Below are 6,176 nucleotides of genomic sequence, written 5' to 3' on the forward strand. Positions count from 1 at the left end.
GCGGGTGTTGTCTCCGACCCCGCGGCCTGGGCTGCCCCGGATCGCAGGATTTAAGGTGCGCTTCCCGTCAAGTCGTGTGCCCTCGATCTCCTTGGGCGTTATTTTACAGCTAACCCCTCAGTTCAGTGCAGTGATACCAACAGTAACCCCTGTTTTGGAAAGGGGGATTGGGGGGGGATGTGAACATTGTCGTGGCTTAGTGGTACACAACATGCTCTTGGTGTTTAAAAGGAAAACATTTGTCACGAGGGCTGGTCCTGCTTAAAACTCCGCAAGAGGCGAAAGCCCATGTGATTGTTTTAATTGATACAGGGAAGCTAATGAAATGAGGATGTGATAGGCTTTGCCACACTGTAAAATCTTACTTAGAAAATTATCAGTTTGTAAAAAAAGCTAAAAGGTAGGGGGAAAAAAAGTAGTTTCTAATATTACAAAATGTATCCTTTGCACTAAAGTGTAATTCAAGGGAAAGAAAAGGTTCTTCAGAGGGAAAATTCCTGTACATTGAAGAACTGATGAATTTTTACATCTGCTCGCAGTGCTGGGTAAGAGACTTGTCAGAGCCAACCCCCAGACTGGGGTGAATCTCCCTGTAACTCCCAAAAAACCCCTCCCAACAACCACACAACGTTCTCCCAGGTATGGGTGTGTAATGAGGCCTGACTTTCCCTGTGGGTTGTAGGGTGTTGGTTTAATCTGTGGGGTGCAGTTTATCCTAACTGGTTTGTTGTGGAAAGTTAGCTTTGCTTGAAATGTTTTTATAGCTCTACAATCTCTCCTTTATACCTCTTGGCCTTTACAAGTCAGCCGCTGGGCAGAAAGGCTGCAGCTCCTTCACCTGGTCTGGAACAGGTATAAATAATTTTAGAACTTGATTTATGCATACAGAAAGGTCTGTACAAACATATAGTCTTCGCTCATAGCAATGGCCTTTATTGCTATTGCTGTTGTGGTAGATCACTACAGCTCTTATGTCACTTGCTAAGTAATGTAAGGAAAAAAAAAAACAAACCAGGGATAATACTCTGCAATTTGCTTGTAAAACAGTATGTTTGGGGAGTTTATAAAAACAGTGTAAACTACGCCTTAGAGGGCTAACTGATCTGTTGTATTTTTATTGACCAGAATGAAACCAAAGATCACTCTGAGTTGTACTTTCTGTTTATAATTTACAGGTCTATTTTACTTGTCCTTTAATAATACAACTAACAAAACAGGACCCTTCTGAGCGTGAATAAACACAGAAGAAACCAGTTCTCGGGAAAAGAAAGCTCTGCAGAGTTATGGAAAGGCTCCAGTAAATGTTTAAGGTTTATTGTTGTAAGCTTTATGTTTGCCTTTTTTTCTTCCTTAAAGATAGAGTTTGGTAGTGAGAAGAGGAAGTGCATTTAAGTGTACACAGCAGAAGAAATTAAAGTCTTCAGAGCTTTGTTCTGTGCTGAGTTGTATAAGGACCGAGCACAAGGATCTGAGCTTAAATGCAACTCCCAGACCAATGGAGGAAGAGTGCATGGGCGCGGGCCCCAGATTAGGCTTCTTGCTGTTTTTTCCGTTCTCACAGCAGTCTGATCCGAGGCAATGCAGCTCTGCTATATCAGAGCTGATCTTCAGCACAGGTAGCCATGGGTGGGGATCGAGGTTGCAGAGCCTGTTGGTGCACTTAACCTTGACAAAATGTAATCAAGATGGTCAAGTTTCCTTCCGTAAGCTTTTGAGTAACTCACCAAAAGCTTGTACGGATCTCCAGCACTTCTCTTTCTAAGGCTGTTCCGTGAGGAGCAGGGCTTTTCCCTGCAGACTGTCTGGCAGTTTATACTTTGATGAAAAACAGCTGTTGACTATGAAGCCACAAGACATGGTGGCAGCTTTCTCTAGCCCTAAGGCCTGCCAAAAGGAAAGATATCTTGCTATACAAAGAGAAATACAGCTAAAATTGCATATCTAAAATTGCTCATGTCTTCATCCTCTGCTAGGGGACAGCTCTACTCTTACTTGTCTGTGGCAGCCAATGCCATTTCAGAAGTAAACTATGATTATGGTAGAGGCTTAACTTTGCATAAGAAAGTTGGAGTAGTAATGAAAGGCTTTCTTTCAACAGGACAAGGCAGGCAGTGAAGTAGATTGTGGACATTCCTCTGTGGTTGTTAAGTTTTGTCATCCCTTTGATTACTGGTCTTTTGACTACGTAGTGGAGGATAATGCTCAGAAAACATACCTGGGTGCCCATTCCAGTTCTAGAGAAAGAAAAGGCTTCTCAAAACAGGAATATCAAATCCTTAGAGACTCCATTACTAGAAATGGTAAGGAGGGATATTCACCAAGGACAGATTTCAATGAATGTGAATGTTGTGCTTTGTCTTCCAAACCACTCAGAATGTGGTGTGGTAAAAGAAAAAGAATCCTGCTTCTTCCTGAGCTGGAACAACATGAGTCTGTCAAGTCTTCTACAACCTCCTGGGATCACCAGCCTTGTTCAGGAAGTGCTGAATGATACAAACAAGTGCTTTATTTATAGGAGACTTGGGTTAATTTTTATTCCAGTATATCATTGTCTTGGTTTCAGCTGGGATAGAGTTAATTGTCTTCCTAGTAGCTGGTACAGTGCTACATTTTTGAGTTAGGTATGAGAAGAATGTTGATAACACTGATGTTTTCAGTTGTTGCTAAGTAATGTTTAGTCTGAAGTCAAGGATTTTTCAGCTTCTGATGCCCAGCCAGCAAGAAGGCTGGAGGGGCACAAGAAGTTGGGAGGGGACACAGCCAGGGCAGCTGACCCAAACTAGCCAAAGGGGTATTCCATACCATGTGACGTCACATCTAGTATAGAAACTGGGGGGAGTGGAGGTGGGAGGATCTCCGCTTGGGGACTAACTGGGCGTCGATTGGTGGGTGGTGGGCAATTGCATTGTGCATCATTTGTACATTCCAATCCTTTTATTATTACTGTTGTGATTTTATTAGTGTTATCATTATCATTATTAGTTTCTTCTTTTCTGTTCTATTAAACCTTTCTTATCTCAACCCACGAGTTTTACTTCTTTTTCCGATTTTCTCCCCCATCCCACTGCGTGGGGGGGAAAGTGAGTGAGCAGCTGCATGGTGCTTAGTTGCTGTCTGGGGTTAAACCACGACAATCATTGATGCAAGGTATTTCAGCAGAGGCAGCTTAATTTGCTATAAACATATTCACACAGAACAAAAATTCCTGGAAAATGATTATTTGACTAGTTGCACAAGTCTGTTTCTGACCCCAGAGGTGTTTGAAAAGGAGGGTCTGCAGTGATGTTCCAGCTGTAGGAGTAGAGTATTTCTGCTGCAACGACCTCTGAGGAATATGGAAGGTTTGACTAGTTGTCTTGTACAATCTGATCTGAGTTTTTTGTGGTAAATCCTGTGGTCACAGTGCTGAGAGGGGTAGGAGCTCTGAAAACTTATTTGTTCTTGACAGCAGCTGGTCTAAACATCAGTCCCGAATTACACCCTGCTGTTGAAACGACAGTTCAGAGGGCCAGCTAAATTCACCAACTGTTTTCTGCTTTCTCTTTTACAGCTACACCTTTTTCAAAATTTTTTTGGCTTTAAAAAAATTATTTGGTGTAAAAAGAGCTGTTGAACTCTTCAACTTTATAATTGTTTGTCTGGTACAGTGTTCTTTGATCCTGGCTAATACCTTCATCTGTGGTAAAAAACAATATTAGTAAATGTCTGATCATAAAATAATTTTCAAAGGCTCCTTTGTTTATACACACCCTTAGGTGACCTCCTCTGCTAACTGTGAGGTCCTTTTCTAAACTGTCTCCAAAACCAGCCTTCCAGAGCCTCAGTGAGCTGGAGTTCATCGCCTCAGGGCTGGTATGTATAGCTCTTTGAAAGGCACAGCTGGAGTAAGTGTGGTAACTACATCTACACACCAAGGCATATTGTGGGCTGTGAAGTTATCGTCCTATTCCAGAGTTTAAATTGCTGCTGAAGAGCCTTAGCTTGTTTTAGCAATGGAGGTTGTTTGAGCTTGATGTGATAAAGCCATATTTAAAAACTTTTCCTCCTTGCTGGGTATCCTTAGAGGCATTTTTTCCTTTAGCAAAAAAGGTTTTAAATGTCTTGGAAACTTTGCCTCCTGTTCTGTTTTCTAGACCAAGGCTGGGCATAATTAAATGCATAATTACATTTGTCACTGTTAATATGTACTTAAAAACAGGGCTATAGTTGGAGAACAGTTGCACATCCAACATTGCACTCCCCCTTAGAAAGAAACAACTCATTTTCTTTTAAAATGCATGTGTGCAGCTGTGGAGAGCACAGCGACACAGCTCTCTGAGCAGGACAACTATTTGTCTTACTGAGGCTTTACTCTGCTCCTTGGCTTCTTGAGACGAGGTTACCCCTCTAAAAATCCCCACTGCATCAGGTATGTAAAATATCTATACATATATATATATTTATTTTTTTTTAACATTCAGATCTGCAAAGACAAGATTGACAAAACTTGACAGTTTTGCACACATAAAGCTGCTGTAACATATTTGTTAGCAATGTACAAACCCACAGTATTTCCCATCAAGTGGGTCCCCTGTTGAGCATTTATTTCTCTCTTTACTACTCTATGCATTTCAGATTTAAATTGTCTTAAACAAAAAATTACCGTTTCAAATGGAGGATCTTGAGTTCTCCCCACCAGAACAAAGAATCTGTCGGTTATTTTTAATAGTCCAAGCCTCTTTCATGATTTTTAAGCTCCGATATTTGTGTGGTTTCAAAGCAACACCTCCTGGCAAGCCTTGGTATTGCTTGTGCAAGCAGAGAGACCTTCCTCTTGTATTGATGATACATGACAAACCAGCGAGAGAGCGGAGTGATATGCAACGATAGTCCCTCGTTGCAAATTGTAGCGTGCAAATTGCAGTGAGTGACGTGAATGTTACGACTTCCACTAGGGGAGAAATAAAAGTGGGGAATGTGTTTCAGAATTTTTTAAAACGAGAGCAAACATAAGCACTTAGTGCTGTCTTACAGGTATTGCTGCCTTTTTCTTATTTTTTTTTATTTATTTATACTACCTGTGCTGGTTTACAGTGGACAATATCACCAAAAGCAATGCAAAAAGCCCCCTGTGAAGCCAGCAAACAAAGGTTGCTTGCTATCATCCCCATGAACAGTAGTATGGACATTAGTGTTCATCTTTCCCGCTCAATTTACTCCCTTTGCTATCCCAACGTAAAACTGACTGGCAGAAAATAGAAGTGTGAATGGAAATTCAGAACGGTTTCAGAAAGCTTTGTTAATGTTCAAAGTATTGCATTCCCTTAGTGCTAAAGTGATGTGGCTGTCCTTATAAGCAAATGAAGATACTACAAAAGATGATGGAAGCATCACAGAAAACCACTAAAGAGCAAGATTACAGTCCCCTTATTCACAGCATCTACATGTGGTTTAAGCTACTATTGTGCTGTATTAGCATCACCATGAAACAATGCAACATACTGGAATAACTTGAGGAATCAGACATGAAGAATGCCAGGCAATTTATACAGAAGACAGGTATGATGTAAATGTTCATATACTTGTAATGAATAAAAGCAACACTGGTAATTGTAGAGGGCCATTTCTTGAAGGAGACAGTAAAACTGTCAATAATGATAAAAAGGTGTACGTGATCAATAAATGTTTCTGCTCTCCATTCCAGATTGCTGGTTGATTTATTGATGTTACTACTAATGAAACTCTTTTTCTGTCCAGTAGTGAAGTACGATGTTAAAAGCATCTATCAAAGTTTGGCACCTCAATATCCAGTTTGGCCACATAGGCTGCATCCTAGTATTTTGAGAGAACTGGCTGAAAAATTACCTGACTATTGGGGTTGGTATCACTAAATTTTCAAAACCAGGGAAAACCTCAGATGACAAGAAAACCACTTGGCGGTTTGCCTGCCCTAACTGCACTCAGCCACAAACCTGGTGCAGTGCTATCTATCCACGACAGCCTACGCAGGTAACCAAACTGACTGCTCTGGAGGCCGAGGAGAGGCCTGGCTGGGGCCTGTCCCTTGTCCGAGAGTCCCGATTCTCCGCAGCCTGCCCGGGGCAGCTGGGATTCCCACACGCTCTACTGGCCCGCGGGGAGCCCCTCAGAAACGACCGAGGTGTTTCGGGCCGCCCGCCGTGACCAGCCGCCTCACG

This window comes from Haliaeetus leucocephalus, unplaced genomic scaffold (assembly GCF_000737465.1).
Source record: "Haliaeetus leucocephalus isolate CR32 unplaced genomic scaffold, Haliaeetus_leucocephalus-4.0 Scaffold143, whole genome shotgun sequence".
Lineage (NCBI taxonomy): Eukaryota > Metazoa > Chordata > Aves > Accipitriformes > Accipitridae > Haliaeetus > Haliaeetus leucocephalus.